The 17,391-nt window shown below is 27.7% G+C and overlaps 1 pseudogene; it reads left to right on the top strand.

The window, feature by feature from the left end:
* Nucleotides 1-98: 98 nt before the first annotated feature.
* Nucleotides 99-2,415, top strand: LOC111298379 (uncharacterized; annotated as a pseudogene).
* Nucleotides 2,416-17,391: the final 14,976 nt, after the last annotated feature.

Genomic DNA, 17,391 nt, shown 5'->3' with positions numbered 1-17,391 from the left:
GTGTGATCCACTTTCTTAACCTATTTTCTCAAGCGATTCACATCAAACAATATTCTTTTTCTTTGATTAATTTCTTTCTTTTTTATATTGAAAGATTAATGGATTTCAAGAGGGAAACGCGGGTGCTACATCTCTGGATTGCTCAAGTACGAGATGTTGGTCTCTTTTTTTTTTCACTAGCATTGCTTTTATGAGCATTTGTAACTCTTCAATTTTCATTAAATAATCGATAAATACCAATACTTTCTAATTGTTCAACGTTTTGATAAATTGTTTACTGTTTTTTTTAGAGATTTTAACAATCATATTCCTTTTTTAAAGTAGACTTTAATGTTTGACAGATGACTATAAAGATTACCTAAGATGAATTTTCTATCAAATTCTCATGGCTGATAGCTGATGAATTTTATGTCATTTAGTTTCCTTGAATTGCATTAGATGTTTCATTTTGGATTCAACGTTTTGCGCAGATTGGAAATCTTCAACTTCGGTCATTGTGGCATCTCGTACATGTTATTGTCAACTTATGCTACTTTGCACTGGGTATAGCTAATGCGCATGAAAGCTATCTTATCTCTTGGGGACTACTGAGGAGATACAAAACCCTTCATATAGCCAAGCTCCGCTATCTGGCGATTGTAGTAGAAAGTGAAGAAGCTTACCAAACTTCAAAAATCATTGAGCTTTTGCAATAGCTGACAGCTGTCGGTGTCAAACATGTTTGCCTTTATGATAAGGAAGTAAGAATTCTGGATTCTCACCGTTGCTAGATTAATCAGGTGCAGATGTATATGCAGTTTTTGTATTTAACATAATAGTGCTTTTATACCATTTTGTTGTTCTAGGAATACTGAAGAAATCAAAAGACTTCATCTTGGAAAAGTTGGATGGTGCAATATTGTTTGGGGTACTATTCTTTCTGCCCATGGTCAAATTAGTCTGTATCATAGTTCATCATGACTCATTAGCATCATTTACGCATAAATAAATTGGCTAAATGGCTGATCAGTTTCCAAAACCAAATTTTCATGTTTCTTTATGGTACTATGCAACCAAAAAATTATAGTTACATTTGTAAGGTTAAGTTTTCATTGTCCCGACCTTGAACTTTCTATACAAAGCCTGATACGTATTTGTAACATTTATATTGGTCTTGTTCTTGACTGCTTTTTGTACTCTTTGGACTCTATGTTAGGTTTCTTTTTGAAAAACTTAGTTTAGGGAGCTATTCCATGTACCATATGTTTGCTTAGCTACTAATCTCTATAATGTTATTGGATTATTTTGAGACATACATTGATTCAAATGGAATGATATCAAAGGTGCTAAATTAAGAGCAAATCTTCTATCTGTGTTGTGCAGGAAGCTCGTGAAAATAATGTGCTACTAGACCAAACACTTATAACTCTTGAGTTTGCATCATTTTCTGATGGGAAAGAAGCAGTGGCCAAGGCAGCCAATGTACTTTTTATGAAGTACTTAAAATCAAGTGCTACTGACCCAAATCAGGAAGAGAAAATCTTCACTGAATCTCAAATGGGCGAGGCACTGAAAACTGTTGGTTTGTGTTACTTGTCTGATCTACTTGGTGGATGTTACAATACAGTGTTCTTTACCATGTTAATATTGGAAATTGATCTTCTTTTCCATTAGGTAGTGGAGGGCCAGAACCTGATCTTTTATTAGTATATGGACCTGCCAGGTGCCACTTAGGTTTCCCTGCCTGGAGAATTCAATGTATTGAGATTATGTGAGTATTCTCGTGAAGTGAATTCTATGGAATCAGGGAAAATACCATGATTGTTTTGTTCTCCATCAAAGATGCTTATATGGGATTTTGTCGGATGAAAGACTTCTAACCTTCTAAATGGTCTCTTCAATATAAATAATTTTTTTAATAAATGAAAAAAAAAAAAGAATAAATGTAGATCTGGTGGATGTTGTTTTTACCATTTTTGCGCAGTGAAGAATAATTCACGCTAAGGTTCCTCTTTTCATTTTATGTTTGCAATTTGAAAGGAAAATTAAAGATTAGCATTGAGGAAATATGTAAAAGTTCCATTTAGTTTATTGTTGCTTTGAGACTTTTAAGGATTATCTGTTTTTACCATGCATGATCAGTTGTCTTATAAGTATTTTGAAGTATTTACTTAACCTATTACAGTCTTATCTTGAGTGCTGATGTAGTGTTTGCTTATATTCTAGTGTTAAGGACTGAAAGTTAGTCATTGCAGAACTTTACACCTTTTTGTTTTGCTTGTGAATAAATCTGCTTCGTTATATGGAATTATATGTTTCTTCTTTTTAAACAGACTTATGGGACCCTTGAAGTCCATGAAATATGGTTCACTAATTAAGGCTATTTACAAATTCACAAGGGTGCGGTAAAACTATGGTAAGTTGTTTGCTGGTTGACTTGCACTGGCTGTTTCTTCTAAGTACCAAGATGTTCGTGAAATAGTGACCCAAAAGAAAAAGGAAAAAAAATAAAGAACAAAATTGATAAATGTATAATGGTGTCCCAAACTCGAATTAAGGGAATCAGTTCAATTATTTTCTTTCTCTGATCTGTAAAGCTCCAAGCTTGATTCTCGATTTGTTCTAGAATATTCGGCTTTACAGTTTAGATTGTTCAAGGAGTTAGCTAAAGAACTAGCCTAAATTCCATTTATTCAGTCAATAACTGGGCTATTCAAAATCTATCTAATGATATAATTTTGTTTTCATGAGACTAGTAAGTTCTTGCTATTGTTTTTAGCAAATTGAGTGTGTAATAAACAATGACAATTGCATTTTGTCTGATCTCAATTTTCATCTTCCAACAGGTAAATGAGGCGCTGCATTGAGAGATCATTTTCCTGGACAAGTTTTGTCATAATATAGAATAAATGTCAGGTTCAAGTTTGCCGGCGATGTTCAAACCTGATTGATTTCGAAAGGCTGATAATTTTCCAGATACAATAAAGCATCTCCCATAACAATTGCATAAAGATTTGGTAGTTAGATACCTAGATCATCACGGTGTTTGTTAATTACATGCAATAACTCTTCTTTTACGTGCAGTATTTTCAAATTATCAGGTAGATATCTTCTCTCACCCATGAAACGTTAAAAGCGCAAACAGCCAAATAAGGTGAATATGGAACAACAACCAGGTGAAACTTTGCTGCTTTGGCAGGGAAAAGTGTGAATGTGAAAAAATTTGAGGAAATCGAAGAAAACCTTCAGCCATGGAGTTCAAGGGGCAAAAGCAATAGTTGCCCATCGGTAATGGTTTCAAACCAAGGTTTTCATGATAACCCATAACGTAAAAAAAGGGAGAATGAGAATGAAAATTGTTCTATATATATATAAGAGAATGAAAGTAAGCTCTAGCAAGTCTGTATCTGTAAAACCATAGCAAAAGCTGTTATGTTGAACAAGGAAATTTATAAAGTACAACACGGAGATTGGTCCACTTAGTTTCGTTTGTTTCGTAAAAAGTAATTTTTAAAAGATAATTTTTAACAAATATTTACATTTTTTAAATTGCAAAATTTTTTTTATTATTTGAAAGAATTAATAAAAAATATTTTTCGTTGTTTGGTTATTTTTTGAAAAATTTGTTTTTTTAAATAATATTAATATAATTATTAAAATATTAAAATTTATTATTAAAATATACTGAAATTATTTATTATTAAAATTATTAATATTAAAAATAATTATATTTTAATAATAATATTTAATATTAAAATATTATGTTAACATAAAAATATTTAAAATAAAACTATTTATTACTCTTTATATTATTTATTAAGATATTAATATATTATTTATTAATATATTATTATAATATTTATTAATTAAATTAATAATATTTATTATATTATTTATTAATATAATATTATTTATAAGTAAAATTATACTCAAAAGCATTAATAAATAGTTTTACTCATAAACAGTTTTTTTCATAAAATATTTTTTTCTTGTTAAATTTTCAAAAAAAAATATACTTTTTAAATTTATAAGATAATTTTTTAAAAAATGATCTTATTTTTTATTGATCAATAAATCATTTTTTTATTGATCAATTAATTTTTTATTAATCAAATACTTGAAAATGTAAAAATTATTTTTTAAAGGTTATTTTCTGTAAAACAAACGAATCTGGTGGCATACTAAAAAAAAATGCAAAATATAGGGAAGGAAATTACATGGCGAGATTGAACTGCTTCGTTCACTCGACGTCTGACATCCTCCACAAGACCCTTCAAAAAGAAAGAATGCATGACCCAATCAATTTCAGTAAGTACACGAGATGATATTTCATATTTCTTACAGAGTTCAAGAACTTGAAAATAATTCCATAGTGTCTCTTGTTTTGTCACAAGGACATGAATTTATCCTTTACAGCAAAATATGCACCACAATACCATCAGGGAAAACTAACAAACTAAATCAAAGAGGAATCTGAATTGTATAGGGAAGCTCGGATATCTAAGTAATGATCTACACGAAGCTAAACCACATTTGTCTAACTATAAGTAGATGTTGAATTAGGATGTAATGACCCGCGTGTAGTTGTATGTCTCATAGACGCAACAATAAAGGAGTAGCAAGAAAACATTCATTTTTTAACATAATAATTCAAAGCTTTAATCGAAATAAATAAACATAAATAATAAATAGTTATATCATCTTTCTTCAAGTACCTGCGATCAGCAGTTGAGAAATCCACATTTTTCATTTTAAGTACGGAAATCAATACAACTTATTTGTCTAAGCAAATAACAAATTAATCTGCTTGTACACAAATTCCTATTTGAAACTTCTATTTATAAACTATATTATCCTATTTCAAAATTCAATTACATTTTTGCTAATATTATTGTTGAGAGAGAGGGTGTTTAGTATCTTCTAAAATATAATCTATAACAAACATAGTTCAATATTTCAAATTTAAGGATTTATTCTAGTTTAAATTAGAGTTTTTCTGCAAAACTTTTGTCATAGTTGTCGCAATGTGTGGATTTGGAAATCCAACCACAAGATGTGAAAAACATTTTGAAGTCTCAAAACTAAAATAGTTCCCATTTTTTTTTTTTTTTGGAAGGTACGACTAACCATCTAAAAAGTTTTTATTTTTAATAAAATAACAAGATGAGTTTAAAATTTATAAAAAAAATAGTTAGGTCTACCAAAAATAGTAATAGATTTGAGAGTTAATTATGTGTGAGTAAAGATTAATATCTCCACAATAGCTATTAAAATTGATATCAATTGATTGCATGTTATCTTTGAGCTATAATAGAAATTGTCCTCAGTTTAATGTTTGAAGATTAATTCTTTGAATTTCATTTATTCTCTCAAAAATCATTTTTCTTGAAATCAAATCATTTCGAATTTTGAATTTTGAAAACAAAACATTTTATTTTTGAATTTTTTAAAAACTAATCTAATTATTTGGATAAAAAAAAAATTCTTAGTATTAAAACATTTTTTTTTCATTCCCTTATATTTAAATGGAAGTCTAAAAATATCTTCTTACTTTGATAATTTTCATAAAATCCCATCAAATCAATATAATATTTCTTATAAACAATAATTGTTAATAGTCTCTTATTTTTAGGCCGGATTTCAAAAATTATTTTTACTTAGAAATATCACTTTATTATTTTTTTAAATAATTTTTTCTTTTTTTTTCCTTGAAAAAAAATTATCTAGGCTTCATGTAAATGATGCATAAGTGCACCAAGACATAATATTTGCATGACAATTAAAGTGTGAATGACAAATATAAATGTTGAAGGCAATGATAATTTAAGAATGCTAATGTATGTAACAACTTATCAAAATGAAATATAAAGGCATGAGAAGGGGTATAGGATTAGCCTTTAGGGTTTAGGGTTTATGCTTTTAACTTAAGGTTTAGGGTTTATGGTATGTAATTAGAGTTTGAACTTAGGGTTTAGTTTAGGACTTCGGGTTTAGATGAGGGTTTAGGGTTAGGCTTAAGAGTAGATTTAGGGTTTAAGGTTTGGTTTAGGGTTTAATGCATGGTAATTGATACAGGATGCTAATTTAAATGCAATAAAATATGAAACTATGATGTATGACATGAATAGAATCACATGAACATTATATCAAACATTACTAAACATAGAAATATTATCAAATTACAATGCATGAGATGATCAAACTACAAAGTATGCAACTATATTGAAATTAAATGCAATCAAGCTAAGATGCATGAGATGTGTAAATACTGGAATATGCAACTATATTAACATGAATAAGATGATATACACAGATAATCAAACACTTACTAAACATTTTCAAACAATAAAATCGAATTCAAGAAACATCACATGACTCAAACAAACAAAACTATGGCCTTGATGTAAGATAGAGGTCTCAGCTTAACCATAAAAAAGGATTGGTTAAGAGCCTCACATGGATTTTTATCATGTTTCCCTCAAGCGTCCATAGCAATTCAATCACAAACATAAAAAACTCAACAAGAAATAAAAAATTCCTTACTTATTTTAAATCAAACTTTTATCAAACACTTTAAAATCTACTAAAATGAAGATTGCCAAACAAGCTTTTATTCATCAAAAACAACTAAAAAACTTTCATTTTTCTAATAAAATTTTTATCAAACACATAGAAATCTCTTAAAATGAAAATAGCCAAACAAGCATTTTATTCATGAAAAGAGTAGTTGAACACTAAATCAAACCACAAATATGGAATCATCACACACAAGACTAACATAAACATATCCAAGTCACATATCAAAGCATAAAGAACACTAAAAGAGAAAAGAGAAAGCTTCCAACAATCATGGAAGCTTTATGGCCGAAAGCTTCTTTTGATGAAGGATTGTTGCTTTATGATTCTATTTCATCTCATGACTCTATCATTAGATTGATAGGATGAGATGATGAATCAATTAAAGATTTCAAAAGAAACAACTAATAAAAAATTGATCTTCTTTGAAAAAGGTCAAAAAATGAAACGAAGATGGAAATGATAAGGTAAATGAAAGAAAGAGTAAGAAAATGACTACCTCATAAGTTTTCTTTTTAGGTTTTTTTTTTTCAAGCTTTTCTTTTTTGTTTCAAGGAAAATGACATCCTTTTTTTTTACTGCTCAAAAAATCCCTCTTTTCAGCTCCAATGCATGGAATTTTAAAGGCCAAGACTATCCCTCATAGTCCTTAGAACAAACCTAATCCAAGGGTGGTCAATTGTTTGTCTTTTTCCTCCAAGCTTAGTTTTCATCTCCCTTTAAGGTGAGCCCTTAAACCCAAACCACCTTCAATCTAAGGGTCAACTTCATTTCCAACACATCTTTTAGAAACATGCACAGTTGTCCTTTAGTCTTATGTGAAATAATCCATTTACCCATTATTAATGATTAAAAGCCATTTTTTCATGATTATTCCTAGATTTTCTGCTTTAATGATGATCTTGTGATTTTATTATGCCAAAGAATGATAATGGGGTCTTTAAATCTAAATTCATGTTCACACTCAAAATTCGACCTCGTTTCGATCAAATTTATGATAATACCATTAAAAGGTTTTTTGGACTTTCATAACTCATTTAGGGTCAAATTTGATTTTTAATATCCTAAATCATAATATTATTGACTCCAAACCTTAAGAGTCCCAATCAATCAAGATTTTCAAGGGTTGACCCGGATCTGACTGAGGATGACTAAAAATTGATCAAAAGGCATTGTAGTCATTTTGCTCAAATTTTGGTTTTCCATAAATCATCTCTTTAAGCAATATGCTTTCACAAAGTTTGACCAAATTTAAATAATTTTGATAAAATTTGACTAATTTTTATCCATGCCCACATTAAGGGCATTTTGATCAAAATGCCTAAAATGCTCATTTTTGTTTAAAACTCCAAATTTTTTTTAAAATCTTCAAGCGTTTAATGACTTTATTTGATTCTTTCAAAATATCATATTTTGACTAAATTTGATTAATTTCGAAAAAATTTGACAAAGTTAACTTTTATGTTGTTGACCCTTGATTTTTTCCTTGATTTTTGTTAATTTTTTTGTGTCAACCTAGCAATCAACTTATTCAAAAATCATAAAATTTTTGTAAAGCCTAAAAAATCTTGAAAAGGACCTGAGATCTCATTTTTTAAAGTGTCACAATTGATTGAAATATACCTGAACAAAATTAGGTGTCTACAATAGCAATAAACTTGTCTTTCTAACAAGACAATCAAGATATTTACTAGCTATTTTAAATCTCCTTTCCCTCTTTTAACTTTTCTTTTCTAAAAGTAGCAACTCGACTGTAACAACGTATAAATCCGTAAACCTATTGCTAGAAAAAGAGTTGTCACCAATCTTTTTTATTAAGGAATGATTGGCCACCTAAGTTAATCTATCCTTTTTTCAAGAGAAAACTCAAGCTTAACTTAGGTATCTTTAAAATGTAGATTTTATATTTGCGAAATCAAGACTAGATCTGAGAGTACGATTACGTGTAAAAAAAATTATAACACCCTCACAACGTCCATTAAATGATGTACCAATTTAATGTCATATTATCTAAGCCTTAAAATATTTTTGAATATTTCCCAAGTAAATTTAATTATTGAAAGTTGATTTTAAAATTACTCTAATTGTTTAGTAGTGATTTAAGATAATTTTTTTATCTCATAAGTATTCATGGAGACTCGTGTCCCACTCTGAAAACATCGAATTCATTAACATATTTTCTAAGAAACCAATTTTTTGAAATCAAAGAATAAAATCCTCCAATCGTTTGGCAGGATTTTATATTAATGTAAATCCTCCAATCATTTGGTGGGATTTTTGTTGAAAATCTTTTTATGAAAATTTTTAAAATAAAGGTTATTAAATCTTCCAATATTTTAGTAAGATTTAACAAAAATTTGAATCCTCCAATTATTTGGTAGGATTGAAAAATTATTTTACGAAAAGTCATTATAAAATTCTCCAATCGTTTGGTAGCATTCATAATTCAAGATTTAAATCCTTTAATCATTTGGTAAAAATTATGAATTTATTATAAAAATTTATTTTAAAAGAAGAAAAAGAAACAACTAAGTAACACAAGTAGATATACAAATAAAGAAAAATAGAAATTGCCTCGTTTTCTTTCTTATTTCTTTACAAAACAATCTATGGCTTTACTAGCACCCTTTATCTGTGATGATTGCCTTTTTTTTTTTTTTTTAAATGAAAATCAAATAAAAACCTAAATGAAAATCAAATAAAAACCTAAAACATATATATCCAAAACCTTTAAAAATTTTGCTACCAAAACATTTTGTTGAATCCTTTTTTTTTTGTGTTTTTCTCTAAACTCTTTTTTTCAACACAAAACTCCTAAGAGAAAATCTTAATTATCTAAACTCAAAATACTATAAAAGACTATAAAAAAACTCTTTAATTTTTTGCCTTTCTTTTACTCTTTCTTTCTTGATTTTTCTGATTTATGCTTGATTGTTTCTAATTGATCCTAATAAGGTCTTTTAATAGGCCTCTAATCCAAATCATAATAAGAGAAAGTTTTCTTGGTTTTAATTTTCTAATCAAAGTTAATTTTAGATTTTTAATCCAAGGCCATCTCTGAAATCAATACATTCTTTTTTCAATTAGAACATTAAACTTTAACCGAATCAAACTTTTCCCTTTTTTTTTTAAAAAAAAACCATAAATCAATTAATTAACAAAATAAATAATCCTAAACTAAACAAAATACTAAAATCCTAAAATACCCCAAACTAAATAGGGTGTCTACAGCTACCACTCATTGTATATTTTTTTGTAAAATACGAATTGTGCAAAGACATAGACATCCATTACGTCTGGATAACTGACTTGATATTTTTTTTAAAAGACTTTTTTAAACGAAAACTCAAACTTTTTGAACAACATAAAAGGCCCCATAAACAGAAGTTCAATAACTTTTAAAAATATAAAAAACTCTTCTCAACAGAGACTCAATAACTTTTGAAAAATATAAAAAAAAACTCCTATCAATAGAAGCTAAACAACTTCTGAAAAATATAAAAGGATCCTCTCAACAGAGGCTCAATAACTTCTGAAAATATAAAAATATTCTCACTTTTGCTCAACAAATTCAACTTCAAAGACTTACGAATCTTGCTTAAAAAATTTAAAATCATGCTAAGAGGTTTTACAGATCTCGGCATGAAAATAAATTCAACTCAAAAACTTATGAATCTTACTCGAAAGACTTAGAGACTATTCGTAGAGGTTTGACAAATCTTGACATTTAAATGCTCCTTTAAATAAGGTTTTACAACTTTAAAAATGTAAAAGAAATTCTTATCTAAAGGAAATCAAGAGTTTATTCAAATATTCAAATTAAAGATTTAGGATTCTCATTAAATGATTCTTAAGATTTGTATAAGTCTTCAATATTCTCATCCAAGATTCAAATATTCAAATTTGAAAATCCTAGAAATTCATATCCAAGATTTAAAGATTCTCATTTTAAAAGTTCAAATATAAAATTCAATGTCTCAAGGATTCGTATATGATATTCTCATCTTGTGGTAAAAAAACTCCTCTAAACTAAGGCTATGAAACTTTAAAACTGAAAAGAGTTTTTTAACCAAAATTTACCAATTCTTCTTGAAATCATTCTCTTCATCCAAAGGTTTCAAACTTCATCTTCATAATATTTTCCTCATATAAGGATCAAAATCTTATTAAAAGGTCTTATTTTTTAAAACTTTAGTTTTTTTAAGATTATGCCGAAAGATCTTACGAATCATGTTCGAAAGTTTTAAGAATTATCTTAGAAGCCTTACAAATTATGCTTGAAAATCTTAAAAATTATGTCCAAAAGCCTTAAAATTATGCATACAGATCTTGAAAATTATGCTTGAAGGCCTTACAAATTATGTTCAGAGGTCTTACAAATCATGTTCAAAGGTATTAAGAATTATGTTTAGAAACCTTACAAATTATGCTTGGAGATCTTGAGAATTGTGTCTAGAAACCTTACAAATTATACCTGAAAGCTTTCTAAATTATGCCCAAAGACCTTACAAATTATATCTGAAGGTATTATAAATCATTTCTTGTATTTAAAAAGCTTTTTTTTAACAGAGGTTTTGAAACTTTTAAAAAAATAATTTCTTTTAAAATAAAACATCTCATCTTAGAAAATGTGTCACCCTTTTAATCAAGGCTAAACACTTTTACAAATCTCATTTTGAAAATTTTTTTAACCCAAAACTTATCACTTTTGTCATGAAAATTTTTCCTCAATTGAAAAATAAAATCTCATACTCAACAAATTCTTTTCAATCGAGGATTAGAATCTCATATTTCCAAATTCTCAACCTTTCAAAATCAAAATCCAAAGTTAACAAAATATGTAATGAATGAGATGAAAGTCATGCATGTAATGCAAAAACTAATGCCATGAATCTTTAATTGCGGTAAATAGGTCCTCAAGCCCTTTTTTATTTTTTGTCATAGAGCTTTAAAACTAGTTAACAAGCTAGTTTTCAACAATAATCCTCCATCTCTTTTTTTTGACTCAAAGTGTTCCATTTTTCAAATCTATAGATCTTCTTCAAACTTTTTACCTTAACCATTTTCCTTGTTCCAAAAAGATATTTTTACCATAATGATCTAAAATCACATATCTCTTATCCACACCAATTTATGTTAACTCAAATATAAATATCTTCACAATAAATGCTCTAATGTTCATGACAACTAAAGAAATTACCCATATAACTATTCTATGATCCAAAAAATGCATATTCTTTTGAAAACATGTGATTGAATCTCTTAGAAATTGATGATTATTGTATAGAATGATGAATGTGAATCTCAACTTGGTCTATTTAAAGGAATGAAATAGATTGACACACCGAGATCTTAAAGAAGATTTTACCACTAGATAAGAAAAAGTAAATTAGTATGTTTTCATTTGGGCTCACTAATGAAAAATCATCTTTTAAAGAACAATCCATTTTTGTACTCTCTTAATTTCTTGATATGGTAATTTTACAAATGTCAAGACTAGCTATGATAGACTCAAAATTTTTAGGAAAAAAAGAAAAGTTTAAATTTCAAAATAAATCTTCGGATGGGGTTTATCTTTTTGAATTTCTCAAAGATTTTCATTTGGTTCCTTTCTCTAGTGACATTGCTTGAGTTGCTTTCAATCCTATTCTAGATTGCCTTTTTGGGTTTTCAACCTAGAGCTCTGTTCAATCTTTTTTTTCTTTCTTTTTTTTTTAACTATTCCATCAAGCATTTGAAAACTCAAAATTTATTCAAAATAAAAAAGTAATGGTGATTTTTTGAAGAAAAGCTTTTCAATTTAAATATCCACACTTGATCAAAATAGGCTTTTCAAAGAACATAATGTAGGCCAAGGTTTGGGATTTTGAAAGAAAAGATAAATAGGCCTAAAAATTTGTTTAAAAGTAATCAAATAAAAAATCATTTCTTTTCTCAATGAAATTTTCCTTTTCACTGCTCAAAACATGCAGTTTCATTTTTTAAAATTTTTTAAAATTTTTTTCTTTCTCTTTTCTTCATTTTTCCACATTCAGACAAATTGAGTCTAAAATTTTGAAAATGTACCTTTTGACTGTAGGTATTCTTTCCTTACCTTTAACTTTGTATCTATTGATTCTTAAATAGATCTTTTTTTATACTTGCCCTTTAGTGTGGTGGGTAATCTTTAGTTAGGATTTTTTCAAAAATAATTCAATAGGCATGAAAGGAATATGGAAGATAGTCATTTATTATATCAGATATGGATACTTTCATTAAAAAGCAATTCTCAGAAGAAGATTTTTCTTTAATTTTAGAATCATTTGAATATCTCATTTGCACGATGTTACAATCAATTTTTTTTTATCTTTTATCTTTTTTTATTTTTTTTGTAACTTAAACTCAAAGTATATCATCTTACTACATCAAATGAAGTTTCAATGTAACAATTTTGATTTTCATAACTCACATTAAAAGATAAAATCAATGCCATATAGGGAAAAAGATACTAAAAAATTTGGATAATTTGACTTTTTGGTAAACTTACACCAAAATATGGGCAAAAAAATATTTAGGAAAATGAAATAAAATGGATATTCCATATATCAAGATGTGAAACAAGGATATTAAAGTATTTGGCCTTTTTAGTGATTATATCTCAAGGAAGAAATTAAAAAGGTTAGCTTGCATTTAGGCTAGTCTTGATACTTATCATATTATCCAAAATCTAGAATCTTTAAGAGAATACCCTATGTATTGGCTTACAAAGATTTTGCAAATTTCATTACTCATAGCCTTAATGAAAATTATCACAATTGAAATCTCTCTCGGTCAAATGAAAATCAAGCTTGTGATACTTGAGAAGTTAGGCTTTAAAATGGTGTAATTCTTAATTGAATTGGAGTACAAACTAGTTATAATTGTGTATGTTCATTCTTAACAATAATTACCAATTTCCTTAAGATTATTTTCACATGTAATGCAGTAATTCATACGTAGACAAAATTGAAAGCAAAATTTAGGCAAAAACTCATGCATATGTCAAAGCAAAACTTAGACAACAAACTCAAAATTCTAAAATCTTCTTATAAATTATTTGATACTTCACATATCCAAGAGAAAAACTATTATAAAGTAGATTTTCATTGCTCCATAATCTCCATAGTCAAAGTGCCATTATTGATAAGTTCTTTAATTTTCTCTTTCAATTGCCTACAACTTTCAATTAAGTGTTCGATTATTCCCATGTGATAATCACATTTATCATTCAAATCATAATTTCTTATTGAGGGATTTAGGGTTATTTTTAAAGGCACAGGGGTGATGAATTTGTGCTTTATTAATAAAGGCAAGAGGTCAAGAATTGGGATTTGAATTTTTTCTTAATTATTCTTTGACCTTTTTAACTTGTTCTTTGATTAGGTAGCAAATTGAGTGACTATTGTTTGAGGGCAGAGATTGCATGAAAGCCTAACTATTGCACATGTTGACTAAGATAAGGATTTTGGGAGAGGTTGTTTATAGAAGGTTAATAAGGTGGGTACATCGAATAAACCTAACATGGGGTGAAGACTCTAGCCTATTGTCCCTCATAAATTATAACTTGAACATCTCATTCCTTTTTCTTTAGCGCATTATCTCCTTTTGTATGATTTGTACCACTTCCTTTAAGTTTGTCATTCTTGATTACATTTTTTATAATCTCCTCAGAAATCACCATATCAAAAAAATTTTTAATGATATTTTTAATCATTTTTTAATAATATAGGGCTTTGAGAGTATTAACAAATAGAACTGTAGTCTCTTTGTCAGTGACCGGTGGTTGAACTTAGATAATAGTATCCCTTCACCTTTGAGTATATTCCTTAAAGCTTTCAATATCTTTCTATTTCTTGTTTTGTAAGGACAAATGATTTAGAGCTGAATCTATCATGTGCTTATATTGTGTAATGAATGCCCTAGCTAGTTCCTTTTAACCATAAATGCGAAACCTGTCCAATTGGACATACCACTTTAAAGCAGATCCAATAAAGTTATTTTGAAAAATATGGATGAGAAACTTTTCATCACATGTATGTGTGGCTATCTTGCAAAAGTACACAGTGACATGCATTATGGGACATTTTGTTCTATTATACTTTTAAAATTCAAGAACTTTAAATTTGGTTGGATTGATCACATTAAGAACCAAGCATAATTCAATAGTATCTATTGAACCATAAAAATTCATCCCTTCAATAACTTGAAACCTTTCTTCAACAAGATTCATTTTTTGTTGAAATTCAAAGTCTTTTTTGGTTTTTACTATGTTTGTCTTTAGCTTTTCTTATTTTTATAGATCATCCAGATTAGGAACTTAGTTGGATTAAGATTAGAAGATAAATAAGTAAAAACAGCAATTGGAAGCATGTCAATATGCATGCAGGGGTAGCTTGCCATAAATGGCATTTGATATTGAGCCCCTTGAGATGTCTGTTTAGAAATGTGCTAAAGCCAAGTAGGTATATTAGATCATCAATCTATTCAGCCACTATTTTTTCTTTGTTCAATTTTTTCAGCAATTCAGCCATATCTTTTAATTGTCATTTTATCTTTTATTGTGCTATTTTCATCTTTTGAAATGATGAGCTTGTTTTTTTACCATAATTTTGGTTTGATACGAAGATTGAGCTATCATTAAACATTTTTACCATAATTAAGATGCTATGTTACTAAATGCCAAGAATCATCCTAACTTGTTAGAAACATTCTTCTATATGTATGAATGAATAAACAAAAGCACATATTGAATGTAATACACAACAATTAAATGATGCATGAATGGATAAATAAATGCATTCACATAACAATTTAATGATGCATGGATTGACAAATGACTGCATGAATAGATGCATGAGTTAATGTTTGCCTTATAATGATACATGAATGATGAATGCATGCATTAGATGCTAGATACATAAAAATTCAATAATGCATGGATGAATAAATGTATGAATGTCGCCTAACAACACATAAATAAAAGTTAAACTCTTTCAACTTTATCACAAAACTCATGCAAATGACATTACCAAAGTTTCTTCATGTGTTCTAACTTGGGTTACATTCTAACAATGGGTGGACATGGCTCTAACCTAGAATTAGCTTCTTAGGGTTAACTACATATGGTTTAAGTTAAATTTAAAAGTTCCCAAAATGTTTCTTACATTATTGTCTATTACAAACTAGTAAGGCACCCAAATCTTCACCTATCACTAGCTATAAATGAAAAAAGTTTAATTTGAACGAGAGTGTTTCGCTAACCTAGGCGAAGACATAAAATCTCATAAGAGTGTAAGTATTTAATTCTCTCATAAAAGACAAAGCTCGGGTGTAAAACTCATGTTCAACATATACACATGAATGACAATATATAAAATGAAAGTAAAACATAAAGGATAAACAAAAGCTTGAAAATTTATTAAAGTAGGCTTAGATAATATTAAGTCATTTATTGGCCTGACTCAAGGTGTCCCCAGTGGAGTCGGTAAATTGTCATAAGGTATAAATCTATAAACCTATAATTAGAAAAAGAGTCTCTACCAATTTTTTTTATTAAAGTGTGATTGACTACCTAAGTGAATCTATCCTTTTTTAAAGAAAAATTCTAAGCTTAGCTTAGGTATCTTTAAAATGTAGATTTTATATCTACAAAATCAAGACTAGATCTAGGAGTACGGTTACGTATGAAAAGGTATAGAACCCTCACAATGCTCATCAAATGATGGTACCAATTTAATTTCATGTTATCTAAGTCTTAAAATACTTTTGAATTTTTACCAAGTAAATTTAATTATTGAAAATTGATCTTAAAATTACTCTAATCGTTTAGTAGTAATTTAAGATAATTTTCTCACATCAAGAGTATTCATGGAGACTCGTATCCCACTTTAAGACATCGAATTCATTAACATATTTTTTAAGAAATCATTTTTTAAAAATCAATATAATAAGATTCTTTAATCATTTGGTAAGATTTTATATAAATACATATTCCCCAATCGTTTAGTGGGATTTTTGTTGAAAATCTTTTTAGAAAAATTTTAAAAATAAAGGTTATTAAATCCTCCAATAATTTAATAAGATTTAACAAAAATTTGAATCCTTCAATTGTTTGGTAGGATTGAAAAATTATTTTTCAAAAATTCATTATGAAATTCTCTAATCGTTTGGAAGAATTCATAATTTAAGATTTAAATCTTTCAATTATTTGGTAGAAATCATGAATTTATTAAAAAAATCTATTTTAAAAGAAAAAAGAGAAACAACTATGTAACATAAATAGATATACAAATAAAGAAAAAAAATATAAATTACCTCATCTTTTTTCTTGTTTCTCTACAAAAAAATCTATGACTTCATTAGCGCCTTTTGCCTATGGTAATTGTCTTTTTTTTTTTGGTTTAAATAAAAATCAAATAGAAACCTAAAACATATATATCCAAAACTCTCAAAAATTTTGCTGTAAAAAATTTTTGTTGAATGCTTTTCTTTTGTGTTTTTTACTCAACTTATTTCTTCAACACAGAACTCCTAAGAAAAAATCTTAATTATCTAAACCCAAAACACTAGAAAATACTATAAAAAAAACTCTTTAATTTTTTGCTTTCTTTTTTTTTTTTTACTCTTTCTCTTTTAATTTTTTTAATTCATTCTTTATTATTTCTAATTGATCCCTAGTCTTTTTATAGGTCTTTAATTCAAATTACAATAAAAAAAGATTTTCTTGGTTTCAATCTTCTAATCAAAGTCAATTTTAGATTTTTAATCTAAATTCACCACTTAAATCAATACATTTCCTTTTTTTAATCAAAACACTAA

This window comes from Durio zibethinus, chromosome 16 (assembly GCF_047325235.1).
Source record: "Durio zibethinus cultivar Kanyao isolate XHJ-2024 chromosome 16, ASM4732523v1, whole genome shotgun sequence".
Taxonomy (NCBI): Eukaryota; Viridiplantae; Streptophyta; class Magnoliopsida; order Malvales; family Malvaceae; genus Durio; species Durio zibethinus.
The sequence above is the reverse complement of the archived record's forward strand: the minus strand, read 5'-3'. Positions and strand labels throughout refer to the sequence as shown.